Source organism: Felis catus, chromosome D2 (genome assembly GCF_018350175.1).
Source record: "Felis catus isolate Fca126 chromosome D2, F.catus_Fca126_mat1.0, whole genome shotgun sequence".
Classification (NCBI taxonomy): Eukaryota; Metazoa; Chordata; class Mammalia; order Carnivora; family Felidae; genus Felis; species Felis catus.
In genome coordinates, this window is record NC_058378.1 from 22085309 (window position 1) to 22106839 (window position 21531).

At 37.5% G+C, this 21531-nt stretch overlaps 1 protein-coding gene across 32 annotated transcripts in view; it reads right to left on the minus strand.

The window, feature by feature from the left end:
* Positions 1–21531, minus strand: part of ANK3 (ankyrin 3) — a 682576-nt gene that overhangs the window by 228521 nt on the left and 432524 nt on the right. The window lies entirely within an intron of this gene.

Consider the following 21531-nt stretch of genomic DNA (forward strand, 5'->3'; position numbering starts at 1 on the left):
CATACAATTCCTAGGGACTAAAGAGAAATCCTATAACTTCCTGGTGGTTTCATTATGAAAATCTCATTATTCTATTTTACAGAAATTTAACATCTATTCCATTCTTTCATATTTAACTGTCCCCACCAATTTTTCAATTCATAGGTTCACAAATATGTTTAATGTTATTATACTAGTTTAACAGGAATTTGTAGGATGTTCTCTTGGATTTTCCCACAGCACAAAGCCATGTGTTAGAACATAGAATGTTTCTGAAAAGCATTTATAAATTTCTGTACAAATTGTGAAGAGTACTTTCCATATATTTTCAAGCAACCTAAGGCTACCACCTAAGAAAACCCTATTAGGAACATTAGCAAGAGCAAATAAATAAATACATATAAACTGGAAAGCAACAAAAACCAAATCTGTAATGCATTCACCAAAAGCTTACAACTCTGCCTTTCTGCTAAACACTAGTACTTCTGATTGTGGGGTTGAAACCACCTATACCAGTGAACCTTTAATGGAAAGAAGACAGGGAGATGAAAGAATTCAAAGTTGGGTCTGCACAACTTGTAAAGGAGTCTTGCTCAGTGTAGAACAACATAGAAGCAGGTTTTCCTGAAAGGGTAGCCAAAAACATCTCATCATTGGTTATCAATGCCATCATGTGGGGGTATGGCTGAAATAACAGAGGAAATTGTCTTTTTTCAGCCATTTGGCAAATACCTTCAAAGCCCCTGTTCACAGGCCACCTCATCTGGAAAGCCTTCCCAGACCTCCCAGTCAGAGATTAATTGCTTGGTGCTCACAAAGCATGAATTTTGTTGATTCCTCTAAGTATTTCTCACACAGCATTATAGTTTTTGGTATACCTGTCCTTCTTCCTCTCTAAATTGTAAGTCCCTTAAGAATAAGCAGAGGTAGCCTTGATCAAGGGGTAGGCATACAGAAAGCTGACAAGATGCCAATCTTTGAGGAGTGCTACTTCATCCTTGGAAATGTAATTGTGATAAAGGAAATTCCATTCTCAGAAGAGTCTTTGGTTCTGGTGTGGGTCAATTTAGTTAGGATTCGATTTGCTCAGGTCTTCAAAGGATAGGCCACTATTTCTATGTGTTCCACCCTCCTCATTTATAGCAGTACACCTCTCCCTGAAGAAGTATTCCTTTGTCTAAATCATGCCTTCCCAATCTCAGCATTATTGGCATTTTTTAAAGAAAGATGTTATTTTATTTTATGTAATCTCTATCCCCAACATGGGGCTGAAACCCACAACCTCAAGAGTTGCACACTTCACCAACTCAGCCAACCACCCACCCCTACTGGCATTTTGATCCAAGGAATTCTTTGATGTGGGAGATGGTCTTGTTTGGTGTCGATGTTTATTAGCATCCCTGGCCTCTAACAACTATCACCTATTTGTGACTACTAAAAATATATCCTGAATTGCCAAATTTCCCTTGGCAGTTGGGGAAGAGGGATTTTCCCAGCTGAGAACCACTGCTCTAAATAAAGAGAAAACTGATTTATTTACAGATTGTAGGCCTGCCTGAGTTACCACATGCCTTGACCTACTGCAGGCCAGTGACTATATGTATAACATTCATTTTTGTGTTTCCCCTGGAATTAGAAGCATTCTGGCACACAGCAGGTGCCTAAAAATGGTTTTGTGAATGAATGAATCAACAAATAAGTAAACTGTATGCAAATAACTGTACTAATTAAAATATTGCCTGCAACAATACAGGAAGTTTTATTCGTAACAGCAGCCGCAGCTATCTAAATGGAGAACCTGCTAGAATACAAAGCTGACTGCCAAAGATAATAAACTAAGCCATTGAGTTGGTATCTGGGAACACACGTAGCTATTGCTAAAATAAAATTGGGATGTGAGTCAAGCATGCAAATCATTTAATCAGAACAGAGGGTTAAGTAAGAGGAGGACAAGAGATATGGCTTCAAATTAGACAAAGGACAAACCAAAAGTTTGAAGGAATTTCAAGAAAAATAAAATACAGTTTTTAAAGAGGTTTGCTACTTTGAGATGGTTGGGGGCACGGTTGTCTGATTTCAAGTCCAGTTAGAAATAAATTAGCTATGCGAGGATGGCTCATTGTACCATAAAACATCATCTTCTTTGTGCCTGCTCAATGACTTATCAGCGAATTTGCCCAGAAGGGCTCTGAGGCTGTTCTGGGAACAAATGACATCAGTATTGGATGTTTCAACTGCCAGAGATAACAACTGTGAGTTAAGCATCCCCAATTCTGACTCTGAGTGCATAAAAACAGCTACTAAAGAAGTTCAAACAGAGGTATCATAATTCAAGGAAAGCCTCTGAGTTGATTCCATATCTGAAAAGTTTTGACAACTGTATATACTGCCCATTTTCCTCTCCGAAATTTTCTCACCAGAATCTCTAAAGCAAAACAAAATACAACGCTAAAAAAAATTCTAATCCAGTGCTTCTCTACCTATTTGGAGTTCAGATTCTTTTGAGACTAACAAAAGTTGCAAAGAAATCCCTTTCCTTCAACAACTGTACATATATGCACACATACACCAAATCTGCACATACACACCAAACCTGTGCGTGCACACAAAATTTGCACACTGATTTCATGTGGCTCAGGATTGCCAACCCTGCTCACGGATCCATGTTTAAGAACATGTTTAACATGAATCCATGAGCAGTAGATAAATGATTAAGAGTTTTCCGGTGGATACCTTCACTGTATATGTCTCACCCAGTGACCCTAGTATCAAATAATTCTCTAAGGTAGCTAATTTATCACCTGAGAACTTTAAGAAAAAGAGAAGAAGCAAAAAAAATTATTTTCTTCCCTTTTCTCAGCCCTCTGTTATGCACAGGCATGCTTAACACACTGATACAGAACAATCAGCTACTTTATACTTCCAAGAAAAAGTATGGGCAATAAAGAAGGAAGAAAATACAAAGAAAAAGCAAGAGGAAGAAAATGAAGCCTGCCTTGAAGAAAAATGACAACTTAGGCAGTGTGGTTATTCCTGCCTTCAGAAGAAGAACCAAGAAGATCCTCCTTTTATTCTCAACCACCTTCAAACAATGCAGCCCTGTCTTCCACAAATACTTGCTGAACATGGATGGGGCGCTAGTCAAGGCTGACATCTGACTGCACAGAGGTGAGCGAAACATACTGGCACCAGGGAAGGCTCGCTTTCACCTCCCTCTTACACTTTACCAAATCATGTTGCTTAAGTGGCAGGGTAAATAATGGATTCTTCCCTATTTTTTTTTTCAAATTCTATCCCTAGTACCTATATGATGCTCTTTATTTCCTTAATGCTAAAAATATATAATATTTTGTATTTGGCTCAATATCAATGTGTTGTGTCTCTGAGCTGTCATTTCATCAAAAACTTGGGAGTCACTCTTTACACAGACTACAGCCTGGGTTTTAGTCCTAAGCATGCTATCAAAACAACGCCTCTTAAAGCCAGTTGTAGACAAAGCCCTATGAAAGGAAGTCAGCTGTCATGAGAAGGTAAGCTCTGCCACGTGAAAAGTCAAACAGAGGAGATCATTGCCTAGTGAGTCAGTTGTCACAAAATGAATATAAGCAGGTCAGTCAGCATTTTTTCCCGTAGATGATCAAAATCTGTACGAAGAATCTGGAAAATGATAACGTCTTTCATCACCATTTCATGTCTTGTCTACTTAGTCATTTTACTAGACAGGAAAGAAATATGAACCACGTGTGTTTTTCAAGGAAACAGCTTCAAGGGTAGAGTCAAGTATTATTATGGATTAATCTAATAACTCAGCATTTCCACTTATACTGGCATATTGATATTTTCAGCAGAAAGCAGTGATTGGAATGAATAATCATTTCCTGAGTGCCAACATCAATAATAAACTAATACTTTATACCTCTGACTATATGCTAGACACTATTACAAGTACTTACATTAACTTCATTATATTAGTCACTTACTACAGTATGTATTAATTGCATGAATCCTTACATTAGTTTAGTCCTTATAATATTTACATGAAGTAGTGTAGTGAATTGTGTCTCTCCAAAATCTCGGAACCCCAGAAGATGGCATAGGACACAGGACATGGATATAGGATCTTTGCACAAATAATTAGTTAAGATGAGGTCAGACTGGATTTGAATGGGCCCTAAATCAATGACTGATGGTTTTAGAAGAAGAGAAAATATATAAATATCAAATCATTATATTGTACACCTCAAACTAATATAATGGTATATGTCAACTATATCTCAAAAAAAAAAAAAAAGACAAGACACACAGATACATAAGAGAGAACATGTAAAGATGCAGGAAGAGGCTGGAGTTAAGTTGACATAAGATAAAGAGTGCCAGGTGGGGCACCTGGGTGGCTCAGTTTGTTAAGTGTTTGACTTCAGCTCAGGTCATGATCTAAAGGTTTGTGAGTTCGAGCCCCACATCAGCTCTGTGCTGTGCCCCCACCTCCCACTCACATACTTTCTCAAATATAAATACACATTAACAACAACAACAACAAAATGCCAGGAACCACCAGAAACTGGAAGACACAAGGAAGAATTATCCACTCAAGCCTTTGGAGGAAGTGTGGCCTTGTGGACACCTTGATTTTGGACTTCCGGCCTCCAGAACTGTGAGTGAGTAAGTTTCTATTGCCATAAGCCACTGAGTTTGTGGTGTTTTGTTATGGCACCCCTAAGCAACTGATACAAATAAGAACAATTACTAGCTCCATTTTATAGATGAAGAAACTGAGCTATAGAAAGGATGAATGACTTTCCCAGGGACACACAGCTTATGAGTGGCAGAAATACAAACCCAAACAGTCTAACTCCAGAGTCTAGGCTGTTAATCACTAGCTTGAGAAAGGGCTTAATAAATGTTTGCTCCATAGTTTATGCTTGCAAACTCTTGTTTCATTCATTCATCTTCCATCCATCCATCAGTCCATCCAACCATTAAATTAACTATGTAAGTACTTTCAGGTATATCCTCTCTAGACCACAATTCCTTTAATGAGTTTAGTTGAAGCCTCTAGATCAGGCTGACAGTGGACTGGCAGAAGAAATGTAGATTGGAGGCTCAGTGAGTATGTAATAGAGCTGTGCTCCATTGCTTCTAAACCTCAGGGAGCAATGTCTGAGAACTGTTAATACCTGATCTACCAATTCTTGAATCTTTTTCTTTTATCTCATTTTCCCAACTATCTGGGAACTGTATGAAGGGTAAGAGCATCCTTCCTGTAAGCTTCAGGGTCCTTTTCTCTACTGGTGTCCTGCCCTCTGCTTACCGACATACTCAGGTGTTTCTTAAACAACTTAAAACAAAAACAAAGCAAAAAACTTTCCCCCACATTTCTACCTAGCACTCCCTGCAAATGATGATCTCCTCTATTTCTCTACTGCTGTTAGCCTGCACCCTAGCTACTCTACTTATTAGAGGCAAGTTTTATCAAGTAACTTTGGCAAGCTTCTTACGTGTGCCTCCAGTTTCTCAGCTGTCAAATGGGCATAAAATAGTCTAGTATCAGAATGAAATTAGCTTGTTTATATCAGGTGCTTAGTGTGAGTGCATAGCAAGCACTCAATAAATGATTATAACTTTATTTTGGTGAGTGTGATGCTAAGTGAAATAAGCCATACAGAGAAAAACAGATACCATATGTGTTCACTCTTATGTGGATCCTGAGAAACTTAACAGAAACCCATGGGGGAGGGGAAGGAAAAAAAAAAAAAAAGAGGTTAGAGTGGGAGAGATCCAAAGCATAAAAGACTCTTAAAAACTGAGAACAAACTGAGGGTTGATGGGGGGTGGGAGGGAAGGGAGGGTAGGTGATGGGCATTGAAGAGGGCATCTTTTGGGACGAGCACTGGGTGTTGTATGGAAACCAATTTGACAACAAATTTCATATATTAAAAAAAAATCACCCTATTAGCATCAAACATGTTCAAGGCTTGGTCTGGGTTAGTCTCACTGCTTCTATATCCTTAACACTAATTCATATTTGAGTTCTTGGCAATATGGCTTACCTGGTTCATCAGTCAAGCCTCTCTGCACAAAATCACTGATGACCTTCCAATCATCGAATCCCATTGCTTAAACGTTAGCTCTGCCTTTTCTTAATGTAAAACCATTTGACATTACTGACCCCCTTCTCTTTCTTGAAAGTCTTCCCCTTAGTTTCCCTCATGTCTTTGTTCACTCTTTTTTGTTCCTTACTGTCCCAACCCATCACTAAAAAATGGGTGTTTCCTATTTTCAGAACTCATATTTCTTTCCCCCTCTGTGCTCGTTCCCAAAGTGACTTCATCACTACTGTGGTTTCCACCATTCTCTTGAAGCCTAACATTCTGCATGTACATTGCACCCATTGGATCCCAAAACATTTCCACTTCCATGTCCGCCAATTCCTTGACCTTCACTGCAACAACAAACATTATAATCTATAATCAACGTATAAAGCATCTGCTGCAGCAACTAGGTACTAATGTCAGAGATGTGAAACATAAATTCCTTTCATTTTCTTATTTGTATTTAAAGGTCCCAAGATTTCCAAGCCACTCAGGCATACAATTTTGGTGTGAATCTTTTTTTTTTTTTAATTGAGGTATGATTGACATATAACAATCATATTTACTTTCAGGTATACAATGTAATGACTTGATATTTGTATATATTGTAAAATGATCATCACAATAGGTCTAGTTAACATTTGTCACCATAAATAGCTACAGATCGTGTGTGTATGTGTGTGTGATGCGAAGTGTGAATCTTTGATTACTTACTTATTTCTTCTTTAGTCTCTCCCTCAAACTCTCTTCTAGAAAATTATGTGTATGTTTCTTATCAAACATTCTGCCTCAAGGGATTTTTACAGTGTTTATCCTCCTTTTAAAAAGCACTTATCATAATGTATATCATACATACAAAAGAATGCCTGAAGCATATATGAACAGCTTAAAGAAAAATAATGGAAGAAACAGCCTCATGCCCAGTAAACTCAAAAATGAAAGTTACAAGCACTCCATAGACTTCCAATGAGCCCTTCTTTGACCGGCTCTCCAAAGGCATCCTCTGTTCTAGTTAATCATTCTCAACATCTATGTGAACTTCCCCAACCTAAATGTTATGTCGTGGACTGTCTTTGCACTCTCTGTAAATGGAATCATACATTATGGATCCTTCTGTGACATGCTTCCTTTGTCTAATGTTGTCTTAGAGTCATTCACGCTGACATGTATAACTGCAGCCGATTTATCACTGTGGCTGGAGAAGATTCCATTATGTGATTGTAACACAATCTATTTATCCACTGTGGAGTTGATGAATGTTTGAGTTGTTTCCAGTTTGGGTCTACTATGAACAGGGTTGCCATGAACATTCTGGCTCTAATCCTGGTGCAAACCGGCAAGGATTTTTAAGGTACATACCTACTATCATAAACGCTGTGTCACTTGGTATGTGCTAACTCAACTGTACCAGTGAATGGAAAATTGTTTTTCAAAGTGATTGTACCAATTTACACTTTCTGTGGTTTGTGATTATTGACCATGATTTCATATTCCTTAGAAATTAATCTTTGGGAATTCTTTTGGGCCTGGGTTAAGGATGCCATACTCCAAAAACGAATTTAACATTGCTTCTTCCAGTTGCTTAGAGGCACAGTCAACCCAAGATTATTTTTAAAATAAATGTTTGCCTTGAGAGTTTTTTTGGTTTTGTTTTAAAGACTACACAAATAAATTTAGATTTCAAGCTGGTATGGATATGAGGGATTCCTTGTGGTTACAAATTCTCAGGGAAGATTTTTTTTCCCTTCCAGCTGGTGACAAATTGAGACAGGCAAGTTTTTGCTACTCTTTTTATGTGGTGGATTTATTTCCTGTCCACCCCTGTATTGGGAGCCAACCCCTTTGGAGCCCAGTTTATTAGGGGATCTCTTATTAGACTGCCCACTTGGGCATGTTCTAGGCTTTGTCTCCTGGGCCCTGTGTCTATGTAGACAAGTAAAACTGGTTCTTGCTTTCATGTCATTTTTACCTCTATAGATCCCTTACTTTTGTGCCAGTTTACAAGTGCACTTCAAAGGACTTATTTTTATCATTATCCTAACATTTTAGCTTTCCTTACAGCTGGGAATATGCTTAACCTTTTCTTTTTTTTTTTTTTCTATTCACCCTGTTCTAATTGCCCAGTTCAGGCCCTAGCCATGTGATGCCCAGATCATTCTGAAAACCTCTAAGAGGTTGTAGCCAGTACACTATCCCTAGCTGAATATTCCAGGAGCACCGAACACTGTTCAGGAGCTCACTGGGGAGCCACTGAGGGTTCTGAGAAAATCATGACAAAAACAGTAAGTGCAATTTAGTGAATGCCTACTATAGGTCAGACTCCACTAAGCATTTTACATATGTAATTTTTACACATGCATTGTTAGTGTTTATTTCTTAAAAATTCAATCAAGATAGGAACCTGCACTGCAGATGTGAAAAACTGAGTTTCATGAAAGTAAGTGGCTTGCCCAAGGTCACACAGCTAATAAGTAAGCAGCAAGGATTGAAAGCCATAAGTATTTGATAAAAACCCAGGCTCCTTCCTCAATACCAGTGGTTCCGTGGGGCCCTAGCAGACAAACTAAGATCAAGAGTGAGGCGGAGTAAGCTGATTTCCTTATGCCTATTTGCAGTTTCACCCCAAGTAGATACGCTAGTATCTGCTTTTTATGTTGATGTTTGATGGCAAGCTTCATTTGTAAAAATGTTTCTGCTTTTAAATCACAGTATTCAATTGCTATTGCATAGCCTCCAAGGCCCTTTAAATCCTGACGCAAACAAACACTTCCAACCCAAACCAAAAACACAAATACTGATCTTGACAGCAATCTAGACAGCTTTTCATTTCTCCCACTTATTATTTCTAGACAGGCCCCATAATATCCTGTCACTGTGATGTCATCCAGGACATCTCTCTGCTGACTAGTAGACCTCACTCCCTCTCCCCCATCAACAGGTGTAGTAACTAAGTCCTAGGACCAGTTCACCTGTCACTTCATCTGTGCAATTTTCTCCCCAAATACCAGATATGACACCCTTCCCCTGACCTTGGGACTCCTACAGCATGTGCTCTGTTTTGCTCAGGATCCAGTGAGTCTATCAAGATGGACGGTAATGTCTTTTTGGGCAGGTGCTTGTCTTATTCAGGACAGAGTTCTATCTAACAGAATCCCAGTACACGCTGAACCAAGAAATGCTGATCCCTTGCATGGTCCAATGCTCTAATCATTCCTCAAGAAGCGAAATCCTACAGAAACTTAATTAGGAACCAAAAAAGTCTGCTCTTCCTTGCTGTTTCTCCATTTCACCAAAGAAAGGTAAGAATCCAGGGACAGACTTAGGGGTTCTTCCACACTTGAAGAGAAGATAAAAGGGGTGATGCTCAGTGAGTCTGAGATTACTCTGGTTTCCCAATTGACCTTAGGCAAAGCACCTTATTTTTGTGATGCTTGCTGGGATCACCTGTGGAGAAATGTATCTGCTTCAGTAATAACTGTCAGAAAGTGTATGCAGGTGAGGCCTGCAGTCTATTGTGTTTTATGAATCAGGAGGTCTTTAAGTGCTCTGATACCTAATAACATGGTATTGTAACTAACAGTGATTGGACACTTCTAATATGTGGGGCATTTTCTGTAGATCACTCCAAATTCAGTCTCACAGGTCTGTGAAGTCTGTGTTACTATCATCTCTATTTACAGATGAAAAAGGTTAGATAATTTACCCAAGGGCAGTTTTCTAGAAACTTGCAGAAGCAAGATTTGAATTCACGTCTACCTGGTTTTAGAACTCTGCCCTTATTCCCAATTCTAATGCTTCCTTGGCTAAATGTTCCGGAATAATATAAAAGAACTCATGTTCCTTGACTAAAGAAGGAGAAAAAGAGCAGCAACGTTTATTTAGAGTCATCGGAGTGACAGGTACTCTGCTAGAACTTTCCAGATATTGCTGGAATGTGGTCATTGTTCTCTTCACCAATAAAGGGGTTCTTTTCACCCCTTTCGTCCAACACAGGATGACTCCCAAATAGATACCCCTACTCCTACTAGTAGTCAGTTGTGGTTTTCTTCTAGCATGTTTACACCAGTGGTCCTGGTTGTTGTAATTACATAATTTAATTAGGTATTATTTAACCTTTAAAACAATGCAGAGAAAGGATACTTTTATGAAAACTAAGTTAAATACTTTGGAAAGACATAGTAGAAAGAAGTTCCTAAAAATATTTCTGCTAAATCAGATAGGAATGAGAGGATTGTAAGGGGCTAAAATAAAAATCAGAAAAATCCATAAAGATTCTATACTCAGATTACTTCACAGATTAATCTCTAGCTTTCCGTTAAAGAGATGAAAAGTGGGACTCCTAGAAAGAGCATTTATGGTATGGAAGGCCAACGAGAATTATAGTCGGGGATCCATACTCTGAGAAAAGTCTTCATCTTTAAATCCATGTTGGGCAAATGGATGCACATGTATGTGATTTAAGGTAACACTCAAATATTTACCAAATATATGTACCTTTTAGTGTTTTGGCTATGAATCATTTTTTTAAATTAACCAAATAATTACTGATATAAATTTTGCTATATAAAAGGCCATCTGTTAACCTTGTTTTCTGCTTCTCAAGAAGTTAATTTCAAGAAGATTGTAAGACACCTCTAACAAAACTTCTTCTAATAAAAACATGCAGAAGAATGATCTGGATGGCCAGATCTAACAGACCTGTTGCCTGGTCATACCTCAGAAAATATGGCCCAGGAAGAGCAGCATTTTTTAGTTTTCTCACATTGGATACACCAATTCAAATGTGAATGCCAACCAGCATATCTATGCAGACATATCAGAAAATAAATAAATCTGTTTAGTTAAATCCACATTCTCAACCTCACTATGGTGTTGTGTAGATCATGAATTCACAAGTCTGGGTCTTCAAGAAATAAATATTATATCTCTTCTAACTAGTAAAACAAATCTTCAAAGTGAGTATTACATTATTTATTCCATCATGAGGATTAAGGATTCATATTCAATACAGGGTTCAATATCTGGCAGTTAAGCAGTGATATCTACTTGGCCTCAACCTTGAGGATACAGTTATTGCTTTCAATGATGTTATAATCTAGCTGTGAAGGCTGGAGACAGCAGGTGGAATGAGAATTTAAGGTAGAAGATCCTAAAGAAGATGATGAAGTCTATAGATGCTATTGAGAAGAGCCATTTCTGCACACTGAATATGGCTGGGAAAACAACTGAGAGGCAGGAATTCTAGAGGGGACCAAGTCAGTGGAGAAAAGAAGGAAGGAAAAATGGGCAGAGATATGGAAATGGGGAGGTTTCAGCAATGGCAAATAGACAATCTATTGAAAAGGGGAGGCCCCTAGAGAGATTGGTAAAGGAGAAGTTCACAGAAGGTTTGGAATGGCATTTAAATTTGATTTAACTTCATCGCAAAGCTATCAGGACACAGTGCAGGGTTTTGATGAGTGGGAACAAAGTTTTAAATCTACGTTTTAGCCTACTTAGTTGACAGCAGCTTCATGTAGAAGAAAATGGAGACAAAAAGAGCTATAGGTCACTGGCTGTTAATTTATTATGCCTCAAGGATCTCCAGGGGAAGACTTACACAAACAAGCAAACAAATGGGACACTCAGACCCTACCCCCAGACATTCAATTGGTCTGAGATGAGACATTTTAATAAACACAGCTCAAAGGATTTTAATGTGCAACCAGATGTGAGCACCACGGAATTAGGTGAGAGTAAAAATACAGTGGTATGTGACAGAGAAAGACAATTACCATATGATTTCACTTATATATAACATCTAAAGAACAAATGAACAAAGAAACAAACAAAAACTGGACTCTTAAATGAGGAGAACAAACTGGTAGTTGCCAGAGGGGAGGGGTGGGGGGAGATGGCTGAAATAGAGAAAGAGGAAAAAGAGGTGCAAACTTCCACTTGTGGAACAAATAAGTCATGGAGGTGAAAAGCAAAGTAGGAAATATGGTCAATGATATTGTAATCCCACTGTATGACGACAGATGGTGACTACACTTATCTTGGTGAGCAAAGCATAAGGTATAGAATTGTTGAATCACTATGGTGTACACTTAAAGCTAATGAAACATTGTATGTTAATTACATTGCCATAAAAAATAAACAAATATGGCTGTATGTGATATGGATACTTTGGGGAGATAGCAGAGAGGATGGAAAAGAAAAGAACAATGTGAGAGGCATTCTGAAGGTCTGCTGACAGATTTTTATTTTCACATAAGAGAATGTTAAGATTTTTAAATTTTGGCTTTCATAATTGCCTTTCACCCTTCTCTTTTACTCTTCTATATCCCCCATTTAAAGCAAACTTTTGTACCCAGAAGTGAAAGATGGAAGGCTTTCCTTGGTGGTATCAAGCAGTAATTTTTGGTGAACAAAGTAATACAGATTTGTAAATTATTCTCAATCAGGAAGGGGATTTGCACAGTATGGGGGCTGCTTATCAAAATCCCAACGTCCTCTGTGCTATTGCTCCTTAATTTGTGATTTAATGTCAGTTTTAGTTTTGAAATATAAATGGAACTGCTTTGTAGAACTCCTCAAAATCTAAGACTGGTATATTTATGTGGGATAAAACAATGTTCAACAGAAAAAAAAATAGCTTGAGAGTCACATTCTTCCAAATATAAGGCTTTGAGATTGGACATGGAGCCACAGGGCTACTCAAGCATGTGAGGGGGGAGGCAGTAACAAAGGAGGGATTTTTTTTTAACCCACTAGACTAGAGTGGAATTATAGCTTATACCCAGAGACATGGCCATTCAGATAGTGCCCTCTCAAAGTTTCCAGATATTTTAGAGTATGATATTGTGTGCTGATATTTTATAGATATCTTGCACAGTGATCTAATTTCTGACCAATTTCAAAAGAATGTGACCAATTGCGCAACCTACAACAACTGTGACATTCATGGGATAATCTGTCTCCTGTCAACAAACAACCGCAAATCTTTAGGAGACTGGTCCCCCTTCCCTACCCAGGGGTATTAGGTCTTTATCTTAGCAGATAAGTTCTTTTTAGTTGTGTGTTTCTGGGGGGTGAGGTGCAGAGATCTCAAAAGGGAATTTTGTGTGTATGTCTTTTGTATGGCAAGTGCTTGAAAAAAAACTAGAACCCTTCTAGTTAGGGAAGATCTTGAATTATTAAGATTTCATTCTTTTTGATTTAATTGCTACCTAGTTACTGGAAATAAACCAGTGGGTTTCTACCTATAAATCAGCAATGGGAGGAGTGAGAGAGGGGGTGAGGGCTTAGTTAAGCATTAAGGGAAATGCTTCCAAAGACTATCTATATTTGTAATCATCTCTATCAAAACCACCCAAAGGACAGGGGTTGCCTCCACAGATTCCTTCCCATTGCTACAAGGCTGCCTTTGTTTGTAAGGACTTTGCTTGGAACTAACCTTAGTTCATCCCTGAAAATGAGGTCACTGTCCCCTAACACATGTTAGGCATGGTTACCATCTTTCCACTGGGGCCTCTGCCAGCAAGGCCCCTGCTGTTGCACATTTCAGATCTGCCAGGGCTTCTGCGCACAGCGGCCCCTCTAAAACTGAAAGGCAAAACAACATTTCCATCTTTATCTTTAAGTAGAGGGAACTGGGAACCAGTTAAAAAAATAAATACAGTGCTGGAAGGCTTTTGTTTTTATAAAGACAGTGTTTTTAAGGATTTACTTTGCCAGGCTGATAAAACCCACTCTCATCAAGTCTGTCTACTATGATCTGGTTTACATCAAAAGGAAGACCCAGAATCCAGGCCCCTTGCAGTGTCTTTTCTCACCCAGAATTCAGAGACCTAAAATTCTCCTGGAGACTGATTAGAAATAAAAATAAATACAGAGAAGAAACATGTTTCCCATAGGAAAAAAAAAAGCACATCGGGTATTGGTGGTGGGTGGGTGTTTCTAATACTTCTCAACGTGAAGTTGATTCTGTTCAGCTGTAAAACAGGATTTACTTGAGTTTGTCTGAAATTTTCTGGGAACATAAATAAAGATTTCAAAGAGCGAGTTTTGCCTACGTCTCAAGGGATGTAAGACCATTTGTATCAGGAGAGGAGAGTTTTGTATGTCCTAATATGTGGTGAATATAGTAATCTAATGTGCTGATTCGTAGTAGCCTGGGACAGAATTTCAAACCACTTTGACCGAAAACTTTCATTTGAAACACTTTGCTTACACTATAGACGTTGCAGAGTACCTTAGTGGGCTGTGGACACAGATTATGTACCAACACTCTTGTATATAGATGCAGAATGGTATGTATGATGTCAGGAATGCACAGAATGGTTCAATTAAATGACAAGTGGGTTCCTCCCTGATACTGTACAATGTGAAAGTACTCTCACAGCGAATTAATAAGTGGTGTTTTCCCAAATGAACACAAATGGAAAAATGTTAATGAAAGCTCCATTTTAGCCAAAGTACCTAACACAAGATGTAGAAAGGGGTGTGTGGCTCCTGAGCCAAAATATGTTTTACATTTAAAGTGAAACCAACATGATCTCTTCATTTCATTCCATTCAAGGACATTTCAGTACAGGGTGAGTTTGTCTTCACTTGCAGACGAGTAAAGTTATGCAGCAGGGCCACATTAACCTTAAAATTCATAAAACATTTAGCTTTTGTTATTCTGAAATATAAAGATCCAAATAAATAAATAAACCTGGAAGACACCCAGAGATGGAGAAATCATTTCTGAAATGTATCTTTTTGGATTCATTAGCAGGCTTATTTGATACCTCTGCTGTGTTTGGACATATTTCTGGTTATCTCTTGGGATGAAGAAGCACAAGAGAAATGGTAATACGTTGCTTTAGAAAAATAAAAAAAAAAGTCTATCAACAGCTCTCTCAGTGCTCAACAATTCAGAACATATAACAGCCCTGGAGAATTTCCTTTTTTTCCCCCCACCTTAATCCACAAAGATGGAATATTAACATGAGGAAGGTTTAGCTCCTTTAGAAATTGTAATCATTTTTATTTCAGAGAATTATTTTCCCCAATGAGTTAAAACAAGAATCTAATTGAAGGTTGCATAAAGTAGTTAGCAGTTAATGTTGGTTTGTAACATGTAAATTTGGTGGATGCCAGGCTCTCCAAAACATATGACTGAAAGCCTTTTCCATTCATTAGGCAAAAGGTAAATGCTGAACAAAAAAATATAGAGCCATTGGGGTCTTAAACTTTCTCATTATCAGTCATCCCTTCTCTTCTCTTGCTATGCTTCATCTAGTTCATCTGTCTCAATTATTTCCCACATGAACATGTCTTTTGAGAAATTCTCTTTCACTCTCCTATGAGCAAGGCTGCCTATAAAATACTTGAGGCATAATTCGTACTCCATTGTTCACTGGAGGAAGTGGCTGTCTTAAGCGATCAGGCTCTCCCACCCCTGGAAAGATCAGTTGACATGCACCCCCATCATGTTTTTTTTTTATAATTGGTAGAGCAGGAGAGTAATTTATGGAAGTTCCCTTGATTCACCTCAACAATATGTACTAAATAATCTGAAGAGACATAGCCCTGAACTAGTAAACTGGGAAGTAAAGATTCAGTATAGTAATGATTAAATCTTGGCTTAATATAGAGCTTTGCTTTGTATTACAAAAAAATGTACATTTCTTTTTTTAAAAACACATTTTGGTTTTTGAGGTAGATTACTGCATCATCTCTACTGTACAAATAGGAAACTGAAGCAAAGAGAAGTATGATTTGCTTAACTAGTTATGAAATTGCTGAAAATAGAAATCAGGATTCCTGGATTTTATGTTCTCCCTACCTCATGGTACAAGAGCAAGAAGGAAGCGGTCGATGATTTTATGGTTTGAACTAGTATAAGTTCTTGGCTGAAGATTTTCCTGCCACACTCCAATAAAGAGTAGGATCTCCAATGTCTACTTGTTCCCCCTTCCTTTCCCCAAACTACCATTCATCTTGTAACTCCCTACATACACAGTTATCTCATGCATCCTGTGCGGCATGGTGATGCATCTAAACATTGTGACCCATGCTGCATGACAAGGGCTAGAAACAGACAGCTTTGTCTCTTTAGAGATCAAATGAAGTTGTTCTGAGCCCTAGTCGGGTAGTATTATGCAGCTGAAATCTGGGGGTCTGTGTGTACCTTTTTTTTTTTTATAAAACATGCAGTAAGGGGTGCCTGGGTAGCTCAGCCAGGTAAGTGTCCAACTATGGATTTCGACTCAGGTTTGTGAGTTTGAACCCCTCAGCAGGTTCAGCACTGACAGTGCGGACCCTGCTTGGGATTCTCTCCTTCTCTCTCTGCCTCTCTGCCACATTCTCTCTCTTTCTCTCTCAATAAACAAACAAATAAATAAATAAACTTAAAAAAATTAAAACAAGCAGCAAGTTGTTGCACAACTTGGCTAAACCACAAAGAACTGCAGAGTCCCTTAGAAATGCATCTTGTAATACGAAGGTATTGCTACTTACCACTTAGGAAATACATAGCAGTTACTTCTGGCATTACACATGGTAGATTATATAAGACACATCAACTGTTTGGGATTTTTCCATTTATTTGGTATGTTATGAATCAGAACAGGGCTTCATGCCTAAGGATCCTTATTATGTAGGAGGTATTGGCATGAGTCCTAAAATATTTAATCCAGCGAACTATTCACATCTTAAATATAGCAACCAAAAACAGTGATAAGCTAAAATTGGTCTAGGTATCAGGAGAAAAGAGAAAGTGTTTACTTGAATAGATGAACAATTTCCCAACAGTTTTTTTTTCTTTTTCTTTCTGAGGTTAGAAAATAAATATCTTGGTGTTTAGTGTGGATAGACTTAATATTGTGAATATACATAGTTTCTTCCACTGCATAAATATACCTTGTATGGTGGGGATCAGCCAGGAAATCACAATATACTGGACTTAGCTTCCTGGTCAGATAATTAGAGGTCTGGGGATAAAAGCCCAGAGGAATTGAAGGGTGAGGTCCATGGCACCAGAGGGAGAAGAGGCATTAGCTAGTGAGATGAAGGGTTCTTGAATTTACCATCCTAAAATGTTGTGTGCCAGATGGTGCAGCTGGAATGAAACTATTTGCTTTTGGGAGGGGGGGATTGTGGGGAACACAGTTTCATACTGACTCAATAACACCAATATACCAAAATGCTATTGCTTTTTTCCATTTTAATTTTTCATTGTTACTCGACCCTACCATCAACAAAGGGATTTTAGAACCCCTCGGTGAAAATATAGCTAAATAAGTTCTTTGAATGAATAAAAAAAAAAAAACCCATATTTTAAAATAAGCTTAGGTCACTAGTGAAGTCAGAAATAGATGGGTAGGTCTACAGATAGAATGATTTGGGAATATTAAATAATATCCAGGTGTCATTTACATTTTCCTGAACAAGATGTGTAATTAGAAGATGCAACGTATTTACATTGAATGCAATAAAATGGAAGAGAGAGAGAAAGAGCAAGTAATGCCCAGATGTGCAAGAGGTCTTTTAAAAAATACTATGAAGGGCACTTGGGTGGCTCAATGGGTTAAGTGTCCAACTCTTGATTTCAGTTCAGGTCATAATCTCATGGTTTCAAGCCCTGCCTGGGGGCTCTGTGCGAACAGCCTGCTTAGGATTCTCTCCCTCCTCTCTCTCTGCCCCTCCCCTGCTCACATGCGCAATGCGCTCTCTCTCAAAATAAAGAAATTTTTAAAACTTCAAAAAATACAATGAAAACACATGGTAAATGTAAAGAAGGATGTTATCTTTTATTACTTAAAGTTCAACATATAAGAGTAGACTTTATCCCAAAGTTAAGGTAACCATTAGAATGTGCAGTAGTTACAACATGGTGGGTGACTTTGAAATGTTCAGCTATATTATAATCAAACAGCTAAGACATACTGCAAGGATCATGGGAATAAACACTCATATCTAAGAAGCTGTCTTTCATGTATGAAGATGAAGGTGCTGACTTAGGGGTAGAATGCTGTATGTATTTTTTAAGTTTTTGGAGCTAGATCTAATCTAACACTTTCTATGAGCAAATCAATATACTTTGATGATTTCCGAGTAAAGACTCTGGAGCCAAAATGTCTGCATTCGAAACATGTCTCCACAATTTACAAACTATGTGTCCTTGGACAAGAGGCTTAAATACACTGTAGCTTGGTTTACTCATCTGTAAAATGAGAATAGTAGTAAAATTTAACATGTACAGCCTTTGATAAGACTAAGGGAAATAATATATGCAAAGCAGTTAGTTAGAAATGGCCTGGTGCACAGTTGGTCTTTAATTAATACTATTTGTTATTATCACCTTAAAATGTCTTAATTTTTTTAGCTTCCTTGCCTATCATGATTACCATGAGAGTCAAGTGCACATAACTGATCACACAGGGACTGAATATATGAATTTGACCTTATTTGACCAGTGCTTTCAGCAACTAAGCTAAGGATACAATCCAGGGCAAAGAAGGTTCACACTGCATTCTGTCTAGAGTAGTGGTTCACAAACTTGTTTGTCTCAGGGTCCCTTTACACTCATATATTATTGAGGATCCCCAAAGACCTTTTGAATTGCTATTTATCATATTAGAACATAAAACTGATAATTAAATATATAATTTATTTTAAAATAATAACACACATTACATAACATAAAATATTTATCTTATGGAAAATAATGTTTTCCAAAACAAACCAAAAATATGAGAAGGATGGTGTTGTTTTAGTTTTGCAAATCTCTTTAATGCCTGACAACAGAAGATATTTAGATTCTCATATCTACTGCGGCATTCAGTCTTTGGCCATGTGTTGTTTTGGTTCAAGTACGTGAAAGGAATCCAGCCTCAGATAGATAATGTAGTTAGAAAAGGAAGAACCTCATAGGTTCTGGAAGGGTCTCAGGAATACCCAAGGGTTCCTGGACCACACTTTGAGAGTGGCTGGTCTACAGCAAAGCTGTCAATTGAAGCCTACTACCTCCTAACAGAATAATTGGCCAACAGGCTTGAGCAGGAAGACAGAGTGTGAATAAGTGCAGTGCTGCTATTTTTGCAAAGTATGGACCAGGATTACTCTAATTGTACCTCTTTACTGATTTTATTGCCAATAAAATTATGGATTCTCCCATCTGTCAAATACGTACTTATTTCCTATTCACTACCTTACTTCGGCCCTCTTCATATGTAGGCTCTTTCCAAGTGCCCATATACCTCTTCATATGTAGGCTCTTTCCAAGTGCCCAAGTACTCCAAATACTCTGACACTATTACACTTCTCCAGAGGATAACCATCCCCAGAACATCAACTGAATGTCCTTGGAAAGGACACATGAAAAATTAAGAACCTATCTCATTGCAAGTGGTGCCACCATCTCAAAAAGATAACATGAAAATTCTTTTTTTTTTTTTTAATTTTTTTTCTTAACGTTTATTTGTTTTTGAGACAGAGAGAGACAGAGCATGAACAGGGGAGGGTCAGAGAGAGAGGGAGACACAGAATCTGAAACAGAATCCAGGCTCTGAGCTGTCAGCACAGAGCCTGACGCGGGGCTTGAACTCACGGACCGCGAGATCATGGCCTGAGCCGAAGTCGGCCGCTTAACCGACTGAGCCACCCAGGTGCCCCAACATGAAAATTCTTTATAGATAATCTGTCATTAGTGTGTAAACACAATTATAGATATGAATCCTGTATTCTGGGAAAATTCTAGACTGGAAATAATAGTCTAATTTTGGTCACTAAAATGCAAAGTTAGCTAGTAAATTTTCCTGTTTCAAATAATTTAAACATTTAGAAATAGTGTGTCTTAGAAGACCAATGGTGACTAGAAGGCCAAACATTATTTTAAATCTAGTTTACTAAACAGTTTTGGCTTCTTTTCAGCTATATAATATCTGTTTATTTTCAATTTCATTCAAATACTCTGTTGATGAGATGCTTAAAATACTCTTGAGCAATTACTTTTGATGAGCGGGTACACTCTTTGGAGATAAGGATTTGTTTAAAAATATTTAACAGATATTTATTGAGTGCCCAATATGTGCCCAATTCTGAGGATCAAAAGATGAGTAAGACACAGTCTGTGTTTGAAAAGCTACAGGACTCAAAGTATAGAATTTACCTTATTGATACAAGTGTTTTCAAAATACAGCAGAATAGTCATTGAATTATGGAAATATATAAGTCAATAACATATCAGAATGATGCTGAATTGGAACATAATATAATCAAGAATTCAAGACTAAAAGCTGACGCGTACCCAGATTTTACAAAGCAATTTTTAACGTTATCAACTTCTACTTTTTAAATTAATGCATAGCTTCCTTGTCACTTGACCAAAGAAAAATGCACTCACTTTCCAACATTATTATCTGGAAGAGTATCTATCTGAAATGTCTGTTTAGATCTGTATTTCATGTGGGAGTAAAAAAGGTCTCCTAAAATAAAAGAATTAAAGTCTTTATTGATTTATATGCTTAATAAATGATTAATTAGTAACTGTACGTATTTGCCTGACATGCTCTGAAATTCATGTTGTGTAGTCTAATAATATATTTATCAGTAGTCCAATTAGAAGACATGATTTCATTCTTAATACTAGCGTTTGCCATATATTTGGGGGATTGTAGTAAAACACATCAATATTTGCATTAAAATAAAGAATTGGCAAATATATTTTTACTTTGTGACTAAAAATGCCTTAGTGTTATAAAGAAGAGTGACTGTTAAAAAGACAGGACACTTAGATTTTAAATTCTCTTCTGTCTTATAAACGTCGCTTAGAATTGATCATCACCTATATTTATAACTGAGAAGAGGTAGTATCTTCACATTGTCACATAAAAAAAGCACATGTAGTTGGTAAGTAAATACCATAGTTACTATATAACTGAAAGTTTCCATTTTAAAACAAGAAACTGTACAGATAGTGTCAGCAGCAAAAAGGTATTGTGACTCCTTTCTTGAGTTTGACTAGATGAATTTTCCCACTTGCCCTATGTTTCCTAAAGTGAAAATCATCAACAATAAAATTATGGATTCAATACGTATTTATTAACACATTCTTAAAAAATCAGACATACAAAATAGAACCCATCTGAGTTGAAGATAGAAAATGAAGTGATACCAATAACTTCTATTTGGTATGACAGAGCAACTTTAAAGGATTTAAAAATAATTCACAGCTATTGAGAGATCTTATTAGCTGCCTCTGAAATGCACATTAAAATTGTATTAAATTTGGGCTTTGCTCAAAGTCTAGCTTTTTGGGGGGCTTGATTATTATTTAAGAGTTAATTTTTTAATCAATCATTTATGGCAAAACTAGTTATTTCATAAAGACTTGATTAACAACCCTTGAGAATTTCTAAAATTGACAGAGGTACACACACTCTACCTTTCTAGAAGGTTTGTGCTGCAAATGTTTCCCAATTACAAG